This window comes from Protopterus annectens, chromosome 8.part0, assembly GCF_019279795.1.
Source record: "Protopterus annectens isolate FY-2018-M chromosome 8.part0, PAN1.0, whole genome shotgun sequence".
Classification (NCBI taxonomy): Eukaryota; Metazoa; Chordata; order Ceratodontiformes; family Protopteridae; genus Protopterus; species Protopterus annectens.
The window spans coordinates 1,952,367,934-1,952,381,618 of NC_056741.1; the positions used below are offsets into that span (position 1 = coordinate 1,952,367,934).

Sequence of the window (13,685 nt, forward strand, 5' to 3'; positions counted from 1 at the left end):
AACACATGTTGGATGATGGCTTACACTACATGAGTGGTGTGAATATCAGTAAAAGCTATATTTAAAACTAACAACTGTAACGGGGATTTGATATTCAAGATTTTTAGACATTGCTGTCTTCAACATTTTGTTTCAATATTATGGTTTTGAGATGTTGATTTTCAAGATTCTGTGGTTCTAAATCATGACTACACCTCTGAAACCTGCAGATCTATATGCTAACACTATTTATCTTTTTCCTCCTTTTTTTCCCATTTCAAAGCTTCATTTAAGTACCCATAAACTTGCAATATAGGCAGTCCTCATGCATGGTGCCTTTTGTTTTGCCAGTGGTGGCCTGCCATTTAATTTTCTCAGTATTAGTAATATCCAATGTAATATCCAATTATATAGAATGGATAGCCCAGTATAGCCAGTTACAAGTTTTACATTATTTCACTTTTCCCCTTTCCATTATTAAAGGAACTTCCTCTTTCTAAGTAACAGTTCTTTAAGTGTTAACTTACACATAACCATTCACATAACTGCCTCTATGATAATAATAAAAAAAAAAAAAAAAAAAAAAAAAAACAGAAAAAGAAGGCCAAAAACGGAACAGGATAAATTATGTTCCCAAATCCCTTTTATAAAGACGTTTTCTACCTTTTTGACAAAGGCAAGCAAGCCCCTAAGAACTTGTATATAATTTCCCTTCATCACTTGCTTCTGTAATAACCTGCTTCCCACACTGTTTTTCTTTCTTTTAAGAATTCATGATTGATTTTGTTTTTTTGCTTTTGTTTTTCATTTGAAAATATAATGGGTTAGTAGTCATTAACAGCACATGTGTTTTTCATAGTACAATTCCTTAAAGTATAACTCTATGAAAAGAAACTAGTTCACCCTTATAGAGGGAGTTCCCTGTCTCAGTTATATCTCTTCAAATTAACATTTAACTTAATATATAAAATGGAATCTAGGTACCTTTGTTCAGTACCTTTTAGAAAAAGTATGGTATGTTGTGGAAAATATATAATTATAGATATGTAACTTGGTACAAAGCCATCTCCAACAATCAGAGTTTGCTGGTTTGTACATTTTCTGAGAATTTATCTGGAATACAAAATTAGGTACGAATATATTTCTATTATTTTATGAGCCTTTTGGCCCACCTGGGTATAAAAACAAGTAGAACATAACAGAACATTTTTTATCATCAGTGTTTCAATATATTTAATCTTATTTGGGTAACATATATAGTTGGATTATATTTTCACGGTTATAGTAGTCGTAAAAAATCCCATACATCAGTGCAAATAACCTGCTATATCAGCAGGACACAGCATGCCTACACCTGGTTTTATGACAGTCTGAATTCCACAATCAGTGCAACACAATGGTTTGGTTAAAAACATGACTGTTCAATGTTTCTTGTTTAATCTGTTGCTTTCAACTGTTGTTGTTCTGAAGTATGTGTGTTGTTGAACCTTTAGGATGACATGCAGTGCATATATTAACAAGTATTTTGGTTACTGCAACATATTTTTTCCTCATATGCTATGCTATTAAATACTATACCTACAGATTAAAGATTTACATGGGGATGCGGTGCTTATTCTATAGAGCCTACACAAACCAAATTAAACTAGTCACCCTTTTACTTGTTTACTTGAACCTATCTGTATGATAATCTGCTGTTTGCTGCTGCGTCTTGCCTTGGTAAAGGTTTTGAACCATCTGTGGCAAAATATCATATTTGTCTTTTAGTGACAATGGAAATCAGAAGGGGTATGAATATGTAAAACAGATAATTGGATCTGTAAATACACTTTTTATCTCTGATGTGAAATTCCAGTCCTGGAGGAATACCATGAAAAGTGAAGCAGTTCCTTTTCTGTTGTCAGTGTCAGTGAGAATGCAGTCTTTAGTTAGGCATATCCCCAGAGATGTAGTTTAAGGACATAATTCTGAGTCTTGTGAAAAAAAAAAAAAAAAAAGATGTACTGAATCTATGACTAAACAATAACGCAAAGGAAGACCCAGTTGAGAGAGATGCAGGAAGAATTACACCAAAAAGATCCAAACAAAATAAGTAAATCCTGGCACCATAAACAAATGGAAGAAGCAGTATTAATGTAAAAACCAAAAGTATTTATTGTAGAGGTAAGCGCTTTTGCAACCTTTCCTGGTTGCTTTTTCAGACCAAAATGACAAACAATGAAGTAGAACGTCCATATTTAAACAATTCACTTTTTGAAACAGCCAATCAATAGTTGGTAGTTCAAACAGAAATTAGCTTAAAGGCATATAAAAGTATAAAATACAATACATAAAAACAATGTATAAAATGCATAAAAACATTTTTCACATATCAGAAAGCAATAGATGATCATATAAACGCACTAAAAATATGTATTGTCTGCTGGTTGGAACCTTCCTATTTGGTTCTTTGTTGTTTGTTGCTGTTTGCAGTTGGTGGGAGGGTGAGCTTTTATGGAACCTTTTGTTCCGACTTGTTCAAAGTAGCACTGATGTGGATCAGTTTTGCTGTTTGTCAGAGGGATAGAGCAATGGTTAAGTGTATAGACTTAAAAAAAAAAAAAAAAAAAAAAAAAAAAAAAAAAAAAAAAAAAAAAAGTGATGATGAAGTCCTCTGTTTTTTGTTTGGAATCGGCAGTCCCTTGACTTCTCACTGGTGGGAGGCAATCACTACTAGCGTCATTAAATCAATTTGACTTGCAGTCTGGTTTGCCAATTCTATTACTTTAGGAATGCATGGCATGGAGGCTCTGGCTTTCCTGTGAAGGAGTTCATGATGGGTGATCTGATATTGTTAATCCTCATTCATTCCTTACGTGTGGGTATCAGTTCTGACCATGGAACCAAGCCGGCCATCTTCCAAGGCCACGTCAGCTACAAACTCTCGAGCTAAAAACTCTTACCCAGAATTCCCCTCTCCCTGTTACCTCAGATTTCATTTGCCACATCGCCATTCGGTCGTGTCAAGCTACTTCTCTTGAGCGAAGTACAATATTTTTCTTCATACTAAATTCTAAAACAGCCTTTTCTCACAGAAAAGTTATTAGATAGTTTTCTCTTACCTTATCGCATTTAGCAATTATCCTTTCTTGAATCTTTTCAATTCCTTTTCTTGTCTTTACCGCAAGGTAATTTCTTTTTTGCCATCGTTGGTAAACCACATTTCCTTCTTACCTTCGGGTAATTCTTGTACCATTGCTGGTATTTTTTCTGGGTTTACTTCTTTCTTTATAACATGGCAGATATAAAAGGTAGTCCAGGATTTAAAAGATGTTTAGATTGTGGCCATAAATTACCTACTTCAGATGCACATTCCCTGTGTGTCTATTGCTTAGGTGTGCCTCATTTAACAGTTGACCCACCCTGCGGGATTTGTAAGAATTTCTCTAACAGGACATTGATTGAGAGAAAAAATAAATTAATATTGAATAGGCTACTTAAATCTCCTTTTTCAGAGGCTATTTGTGGTTCAGAGGCTTCAACCCTTCCAAGATCCCATAAGAAAAAGAGTGATGAACATATAAAGGCCAAGTCTCTTCCTTCGTCCCTGGCTGGGGACTCCCAGGAACTGAGACCCAAGAAAGCTAAGCTTTCCAGTTCGGATTTGACTTCTTTGGCTCCAGCGCTTTTGGTACCTAGACCTTTGGCACTGAGGCCATTGGTGCCATCTGTGACTTCGGCACCGACTAGCGTTTCCTTTACCATGTCGGTACTGAGGGGCTCCTCAGTTCAGACTTCTTTACCGGCACTGACTGTCCAGTTGATGCAGACTGTTATGACATCAATGGATTTTTGATGCCCATTGCCTTTTCGGCTCTGGCAACTTACCCGGCACTGACTACCCTCTCAGCACTGACCATTCAGTTATCGGCACCGATTTCTTTGGTTCCAGCCTTAGTGCCGACAACCACTTTGGTACCGACCTTATCCTTGGTTCAGACCATGACTTCAGCACCGATAATTTCCTCGGAGCAGACACTTGTAGTTTAGTACTTTACAGCCCCATTGTTTTCAGTGCAGACCTCCGAGGTGGGCACCGAGCTTGCTCCGTCTTTGGATAGACCTGACTCAACCTCAGCTGTATCCGTGAAATCCACTAGAAGCCTCTCTGAACATGACATGTTGCGTCTTGTGGATCAAGTGCTTTTGACCAGAGGTATCCCTCCCCTCCAGGACCTCTCCTTCCTTGGGAGGTGATCACCCTTTACCAAAGACCCCTGCTTATTCTCCTCCTTCATTGCCTTTGAAGCCCGTTGATATAGTACAGTCTTCCCCCTCTATGAACCTCACTAAGATGCCACAGTTGCCTTTGTGGCAGTAGAGTTCTGCTATGACCCAGGATGTCAGCTATGGCATACATAATTTGGTGTATCACAGCCATCCAGGGACACTGAGTTGGCAGGCTGATCCACTTAGGGGAGGGGTGATCCCTGTCCTGGACACTCACCCCTCTTCAGGTGGACCAGCCTTCCAGCTAATGTAGAAGGCTCTGGCATCATTTGGAGATCCTGTGCTATCACTCTTCCCACCCTCCTCTGGACTGCAATATACACAAGTCGCACCTGGCGGACACCAGGCACAAGGATCTCAGGATATACTCCCACAGGAGACCCCTTTTGCACTGTCTTCCCCAGCTTCTCCCTCTGAGGAAGTTCATTAAAAGAGCTCGTGCAAGAGGAAGCACATGGACTCCACAGAGGAGTCGCTTACTGAAGACACAGGCTTTGATTATGGGGAAGGGTTCCCTCGCTCAGCCTCTGAGATATCCTTTGGTGATATTCTTGAAATTCTTAAACAAAAAGGTGACTGGCAGTCCTTGAACCCGACCTCTAAAGAGTCTATGTTCCTGCAGGCCTTTTCCACCTGGCCCCCACCTCCTTGGTTACTCCACCTGCCAATGAACGGGTCCGGCTCATCGTGTAGCATGCGTGGAAGGCTCCTGACACTGTTGAGGCCATTCCCTGGAGGCCAGATAACATTTTTCCCCTCCTGCTACTGGTCCCCATTGGTCCAAAGGTCTTCCTGTAGATGCTTTGGTGGTGGTGGCCACAACTAAAAAAGACCTGGCGGAAGAAGAAAGCCAGACTGTCCATCCACCCAACAAAGAGTCCTGGGCTCTGAACAGAATATGAAAGCATACTTTTGCATCAGCAACCTTTGCAATCAGGTCCCTGAAATATAGTGCACACTTTACCTGGCTTCAAAGAGATTTAATTTCTGAGCTCTCTGAAACTTTGGCTGTAGCTGTGTCTGATGAGGTCTATGACAAAGTGGCCTCTCAGCTAGCCACCATTGAATAGATATGTAACTCCTCCATGCGCCGGATATCTCACACATCAGAAGGAGCAGCTAGAGCGATGAGTTCAGGCATTGTTCTGAGACAACATGCCTGGATGCGCTTGTGTAATTTCACAGAACCCTTCAAGGCTTCCTTTCTCAATGCTCCCATCGAAGCCTCTTCATTGTTTGAACCCAAGGTTCAAAGCACACTGGCCAGATGTGAACAGGATAGTAAGACTCTTTCTGCCTTGGGTGTCCATTATTCTTCCCCTCAATGGGCTTTCTCAAGAAACCAGAAGAGTGGGAAGATATGGTACAAAAAGTCTCAGGGTCCTTTCTGTGACACACAGGCTGAGTTCTCCCCTAGAGGCAGAGGGGGAATCTCACAGGGAAGATGCCCTTTTTGGGGCGGGGGGGGTCCACGTAACCAGGGTTCCAGGGACTCTTTCCCTGGCCAATCCTACCAGTGCTCCTGAAGAGCAGCCCAACTGCTTTCCTCTGGAAGAGGTTGGGGTTGTTTTTCTTTGTATCCTTCTGCCTCATGAACCATCACCACCGATTCTTGAGTACAAAGGATAATAACCAGAGGTTATCATATTCCCTTTGACCTTTGTCCCGCTCCCCTAACAAACTTACCCGATGTTCCACCCAGTCAAAAACAAGAAGCAGCTTTAGATATTTCAAAACTGCTAAGAAACAGAGTCATCCAAACAGTCCCTCCAGACCAGATGGGATCCGAATTCTACTCAAGACTATTTTTGTTGCCAAAGAAAACCAGGGACTTGAGACCAATTTTGGATGTCAGTGTATTGAACAAGTTTGTAAAAGTACAAAAATTCCAGATGGTCACAATATAGTCTATCCTTCTGCTTTTTGAAAAAGATGATTGGATGTGCTCGATAGATCATCAAGATGCGTACTTCCACATAAAAGTGGACAGACCATCAAGAAGATTCCTTCACTTCCGTGCGGGATCCAGTCTCTACCAGTTCAGAGTACTTCCCTTCGGACACTCTACAGCCTCTAGAGTGTTCACAAAGTGCATGGCAGTCATCACAGCTCACTTGCGACTACAAGGATTCCAGGTGTTTCCATACCTAGACGACTGGCTCATCTCTGCCCCCACCAGACATCTATTGGAAGAAGCCCTGGCATACTCTCTCCTCTCTGCATAAAGGCTAGGCATAACCATAAACTGGCAAAAATCCAATATCACTCCATCTCAGTCGACAGAATTCATAGGGGTCATCTTGAATACAAAGAATTGCATAACATCCATTCCAGAGCACAGAATTCTAAGGATAAAGCAACAATTGATCCCAATCCTTTCAAGGGAGAAATCCACAGCTCACTCTGTTCTACAGTTGTTGGGTTCCATGGCAGCCTCCATCACTATTGTTCCCCTGGCCAGATTTTACATGAGACTTCTACAATGACTACTGCTCACCCAATGGTATCCCTTTAAGTACCCTCTTTCAGCCAAGATTCAGGTAACTCACAGGTGCAAACAGCATTTAAATTGGTGGATGGCCCACAACCTGTCACAATGGTCTCACCCCTTCTCCCCCCAACATCCCAAGGCTACAGTGACCACGGACACCTCCCTGATGGGGTAGGGGGGCTATGTCAGGGACAGACAGTCCAAGGTACTTGGTCCGAAATGGAGGCCCATCTGCATATAAATGTTCTAGAGCTGAGGGCGGTGCTTCTGGGGTTGCAAGCATTCCATCCCCTGCTGCCGTTTGAGACTATTGTGATACAATCAGACAACATGGTGGTAGTCTGGTACATCAACAAAAAGGGCAGAACCAAATCTTACCCACTCTGTCAAGAGGCCATGAGGATATGGCATTGGGTGATGGCTACCAACCATTTTCTTCTAGCAACACACATTCCCAGGAGTTCCAACATGATAGCAGACAGACTCAGCAGGTGTATACTACAACCTCACGAGTAGTCCCTGAATCCCTTGATAGCAGCAGAGATTTTCAACCACTGGGGTCTTCCTTGCTGTGATCTCTTTGCATCCCCGACCAACTACAAATGCAGCATTTATTTCACCCTGAGTCCCCCTCTGGGGCAGTCACCCAGGGATGCTCTAGTCCATGATTGGCCCTCGGGTACACTTTATGCATTTCCACCTCTCCACCTCATTCTCCAGTTTCTGAAGAAAGCCCACCAGTTGAAGAGCAAAGTAATCCTCATAGCACCATATTGGCCTCATCAGATTTGGTTCCCCTTCCTTTTGGCCTCACCTGCTAGATCAACCGTGGATTCTCCATCCAACCCCGGGGTTGATCTCCCATCCGCAGAATCTGACTCACCCCAACTTGAACAGCCTGAAGCTCACAGCTTGTCTCCTCCAATTCCCTTGATTGCCAGGCAGAATGATCTTTCTTTGCCAGTACGTGACATTCTTATTGCATCTCATAAGTCTTCCACCAGAATTACATATCTCAGCAAGTGGAAAAGATTTCCTTTTTGGCTGAAAGAAAAACAGGTAGATCCTTTTTCAGCACCAGTATCGATAGTACTGGAATATCTAGCCACTATTTCAATCCAGTCTATCTGCCTCTACCATTAGAGTTCATTTGGCTGCAATGTCTAATTTCCATGATGGTGTCCAAGACTCCTCTCTTATGTCACACAAATTATGCAAGACTTTCATAAAAGGCGTGAATCATCTAAAACCCCCTTTTAGAGAACCTACTCAACCATGGGACCTGTCATTAGTCCTACAAGCTTTGACAATGCCACCTTTCGAACCAGCTTCTTCTTGCAACCTCAAATATTTGTCATGGAAAACCTTGTTTTTGGTCGCCATTACTTCTGCCAGACATATCTCTGAGCTTCAAGCCTTATGCATCAAGAGTCCATATTTGATTTTTCATAGAGATAGAGTGTCATTGAGAACTAATCCTTCCTTTCTGTCCAAAGTGATCTCTGAAATTGAATTGCCAGTTTTCTTCTCCAATCATTCAAACAAAGGAAAGTATTGCCTACATACCCTAGATATTCACAGGCAAATTTGCTTCTAATTGAACAGGATTAAGGCCTCTCATAAATCAGACCAGTTATTTTTGGCTTATTCTGGACCTAGATAAGGATGTGCTGTTGCTAAGGTCACATTGGCTAAATGGTTGAAAGACTGTGTGGCCTTCATTTATAGACAATGTAATATTCCATTACCTACATGAGCCATAAAGGCTCATTCTACAAGGTCTGTGGCAACTTCTGCTGCTTTCCATGCCAGAGCTTCTTTACATGACATTTGTGCAGCTGCAACTTGAGCTACCCCTCATACCTTCACCAATTATTACAAATTGGATTTGGCCTCCAGGGGAAGATCATCTTTTGGTTTTATGGTGCTTAGGAATGTTCTTCCATGAGAGCCTCCCAGGAATAATGGTAGCTGGGGACTCTATCTCACACATAAGGAATGAACAAGGATTAACAATATCAGATAAAGAAGTTATGCCTTACCGTAATGTTCCATCTGTATTGTTGATCCTCGTTCAGTCATTACGACGCTCCCTCCTTCCCCCTCCTGTGGCTTCTAGTGGATCTCACCATCCAGTTCTATTAGGTCATTTGACCAGAGGTAGCCTCTACCTTCTTTTGACTTGCAAACTCAATCTGAGGTAACAGGGAGAGTGAAATTCTGGGTAAGAGTTTTTAGCTCGAGAGTTTGTAGCTGACACGAGCTTGGAAGATGGCCGGCTCAGTTCCGAGGTCGGAATCAATACCCACACGTAATGACTGAATGAGGATCAACAATACAGATGGCACATTATGGTAAGACATAACTTCTTTTTTTAGATATGGAGATAACCATTTGTCGGTGTTAAGATATAAATGTCATCCTAGCTACTGAGATGTTACCACGAGATGTGGTGGGTGATCTAGGACTGGCAAGTACTCCATATGGTTTAAATCGAAATTTCAGTGTCTGCTTGGCAAGAAAACTGTTTTATTTACAATTCAAGGTCTGATGGGATTGTTTCTCTCACTTGTTGCTGGTGTTCACTTCATGGGGGGTAGAGGGAGCAGACTTTGCTACATCAGTTTACTCTGTCAGGGGAGTGTATGTGTGCATGAGTTTCACTGGTTGTGAGTCCCCATGGAGAAAGATGGTTAGGCTTACATGCAGCCTTTTTTATCACTGGTGTTTGATAAGGGGAGACGAGTCTTTGGGTTAGGACAACTTTGTTTGATCATTGGCTTGTGGTCTTGGCACATACCTCGTTAGTGAACTTTTGCAGTTAGCTCAATTAGATTGAGGCCTTTTGGATGTGGTAATTATGGTGACTGAAATGTTTGGAGTACAGCTAGGGCTTGCCTAGATTTATTGCTCTAAGTGGTTGGGAGGTATGGTGGCCATACTTTGGGCTGTGCAGATGCTGCAGGAGAGCAGGGTTTCGACTCACAGGTTCTCTAGAGTAGATAATTTTGGTAGGTATGGATCCTTCTTTCCGGTTTAGAAAATGGAAGATCAAACATTTGGTGCCAAGGTTTGTGGTAATACGTTTGATTGCTTTATATATAAAAAAAAAAAGAAAGTAAAGAAAAAAAGGGGGGGGGGATTGGCACATATCCGATTCATGCTACTGCACATGGATATGAAATTCCACGTAGTGATAACAAAGGGGTTGTTTGATGCTGAGTTTTCTTTTCCTGCATTTCTGTGTTTTTTCTGAAACTCCGGTATGACTCTTGGGTTTGTTTTGTGATTTTTCCCTTCTCAAAACAGGATAAATGTGGAAATGGTCTTGGTCCTCCCTGGGTTTTGTGCTGGGTGAGCTGGGGGGGGGGGGTGATTGGTGGTGACCAACTGGTATCTTGTGTTCTCTCACAGCTGGCCCACACTCGACAGACTCCCAGGGGCAATTTATGGGGCCACACGTGCACACACACACACACACACACACACACACACACACACACACACACACACACACACACACACACACACACACACACACACACACACACACACACACACACACACACACACACACACACACACACTCACACACACACATATAGGTAGACCACATGGAGCAAGGGACTGCCAATAGACTACAAGCCATCGTTTGCATCACACAGGAGATCAGGAAATCTAAAATCTGACATGTTGGTTAGTGTGCCTCATTTGGAGATGGAAGGCTAAGAGCTAGGCAAATGGTTGTGGATATTAATAGGTCCCTGCATGTGGGGGGGGGGGTTAAATTTTAACATACTTGTCGGGTAGTTAAATTTATATTGGGTATTTGATTGGTTCATTTGAAATCTAGTTTCAATCATTACTGTTTTGTCATCGATGTGTGTGAAGGTGTTACATTCATTTCCAGATTGGCAGGATATTTTGTATTTGAAGATGTCTTGGAATGTGCATTATGCATTTTAGATTACTTAATGTTTTTTCTTTCTTACAGATGGGGGCTTTGGAATGCTGCTGCTATAATTTGGAATAGGTGGGTATTAGGTAGAGCCTTCTCTTTATATATTAGAGGATTTACCTTTGTCCTTTTCTTTGTAGACAGTGGTGTGTCAAGTACCAGTTCTGGTAATACACAGGGAATTCGCAAGTGATGGAAGCAGTGGCGAGCAAGGAGGTTACACAGGGGGGAGCGCAAGGTGGCAACAGTTACTGACTGAAATTGCAGAAGGCCAGAAGGCATCATGCGGTGGCTTGGAAAGGGGATCTGAAAGGTGACGTTTTTGATAGGATGGATGTTCTTGCCACCAAAATGGGGCACAATGTGGGGCTGAGTAATCACCTTATTAAGGCATATTAGATTTCTGTCTTCATGTCTTCATTTTAGGGGAAGAGACCCTTCGAGACGAAAGGCCAGGGACAGGCAGTGGTTAAGGATGGTTAGTAGTCTGAGTGTTCTGGTTTGGATGGTAGCTAGGAGGTCTGAGGGTTCTAGTCTGAATTGTCATTTGGAAATAAGTGAACTGGGGGTGTTTATGGTTGGGCTTGTAGAGTACTTCATTGGTGAGCATAGGCGAGTTTTCAGGACCTAGGTCAAGGGGTGCTGGCTTTCTGCCATTTAGGGTTAGGGGATTAAAAGTTTTGGAGTTAGAATATTCCCTACAGCAATCGGGTTAATGCACAGCCAGAACTGGGTAATTTGGTGGGCTAAGGTGATATTTTACAGTTGACAGGGTTGTGGCTATAGGCTGTCATTCTGTTCAGGTTGAGCCATGATTAGTGGCTGGAAGGGAGCGGTCTAAAACTAATGTATTCTCTTGGAGTGGATGTCCCGGTGGTACAGTGGAGTCATGGGTAGTCCTATTTTTCTTAGTTTTACTAGGGTGTGTTTTCAGGGATTGTGTGCAGGATTTTAAGGGCTTTACAGATGATGGGTACACCGAATGATGTTTGGCTTAACCCTTCCCGTTATGGGAGGTAATGGTTGAACAATTTTGGGTAGAAGAGAGGGGAAACAGCCTGGTCATGCTGATTAGCAGAGAAGTGGGACAGGCTTGCCCTCTTCTGTTCCCCCTCTGGTGTATGCTGAGGTAAGGATGTTGCTTATTTGGTGGAAGGTAATTCAATGAATGGTGTATGAACTGAGACTGGGACACTGCTTCATAAGTAAAGTAAGTGAGCAGAGGTATGGACCCTGCTTTTGAGCAGGGTGAGTAGGTACGCTGCCCTGATTAGCATTACAAGGATGGCACTTCATAAGTAAAGTAAGCGAGCAGAGGTATGGACACCGCTTACTGGGTCAGGGTGAGTAGGTACGCTGCCTTGATTAATGTTACAAGGAGGTTTATGCTGTGTAGGGTGAGTAGTTATGCTGCCCTGATTAGCATTACAAGGATGGCACTTAGGTAAGCGAGCAGAGGTATGGACGCTGCTTACTGGGTCAGGGTGAGTAGGTACACTGCCATGATTAACATTACAAGGATGTTTATGCTGTGTTTAGAATCAATGATATTATGTTCCGTTGTAAATAATAAAGTTGGTGAACAAAGCTATGTTGTGGAAGTTTTAATAAAGGTCATTTATTTATTTATTTATTTATTTATTTATTTCCAGTTTGATAACCGGGGAAGTCCACTGGGCCCGAAAGCCCGTTTTCAGTGGAGGCCCGGGGAGAAAAGCTCCATGATAATACATTACACACAAAAACACAGCAGAACAGATCTAAACTAATACACACAAAAACACACTCTGTTCTAATAGCATAATACTTTAACAATTTCCAAACAAGAATGAGGTGCATTGGGCACTATACATAAGAAAAAGATATCATTCGGTGTGATGTGTTTATTGAAGGGGACTGGGACAAATGAGGTTTGGCAACAGACCAAGTTGTCCCGGGACATCTTCATGAGGGGTTAGATGGATAGTAGTGGGTGTTAAGTGAGTTGGGGAAGTGAAAGGGTTAAGTGGAGCATGGGAAGATTGGGAGAAAATGAGATAAGGGTAGGGGGGGGGCTTAAGAGGTTTAGACAAGTTTAGCTAGGTAAGCAATCACATTTTGGAGTGAACTTGCTACCCTCCCACCCTCCCTTTGTTTGTTGGGGGATTGGGGGGATTGTGGTTTACCAGCTGGGGTAGGCGGAGAAGAGGGACAGGCTTGCCCTCTTCTCTTCCCCCTCTGGTGTATGCTGAGGTAAGGATGTTGCTTATTTGGTGGAAGGTAATTCAATGAATGGTGCATGAAGTGAGAGTGGGACGCTGCTTCATAAGTAAAGTAAGTGAGCAGAGGTATGGACCCTGCTTTTGAGCAGGGTGAGTAGGTACGCTGCCCTGATTGGCATTACAAGGATGGCACTTCATAAGTAAAGTAAGCGAGCAGAGGTATGGACGCAGCTTACTGGGTCAGGGTGAGTAGGTACGCTGCCTTGATTAATGTTACAAGGAGGTTTATGCTGTGCAGGGTGAGTAGGTACGCTGCCTTGATTAGCATTACAAGGTTGCCACTTAGGTAAGCGAGCAGAGGTATGGACGCTGCTTTCTGGGTCAGGGTGAGTAGATACGCTGCCCTGATTAGCATTACAAGGTTGACCCTTAGGTAAGTGAGCAGAGATATGGACGCTGCTTACTGGGTCAGGGTGAGTAGGTATGCTGCCCTGATTAACATTACAAGGATGTTTATGCTGGGTTTAGAATCAATGATATTATGTTCAGTTATAAATAATAAAGTTGGTGAACAAAGCTATGTTACGGAAGTTTTAATAAAGGTCATCAAATGTCATTTGGTGTGATGTGTTTATTGAAGGGGACCAAGACAACCCAATATTAATGTAATGTCATAGGATTTAAATTAAACAGAAACCATAAACAGCGTAATGGAAAACTATCAAAATAATAGTAATAATACTAAAAAATGCTGCACCGGAGTCACAAGCAGACCTTGAATACACAA

At 42.4% G+C, this 13,685-nt stretch overlaps 1 protein-coding gene across 3 annotated transcripts in view; it reads right to left on the bottom strand.

Annotated features, from left to right (window-relative positions):
* Window positions 1-13,685, bottom strand: part of LOC122809755 (carbohydrate sulfotransferase 5-like) — a 283,569-nt gene that overhangs the window by 9,953 nt on the left and 259,931 nt on the right. The window lies entirely within an intron of this gene.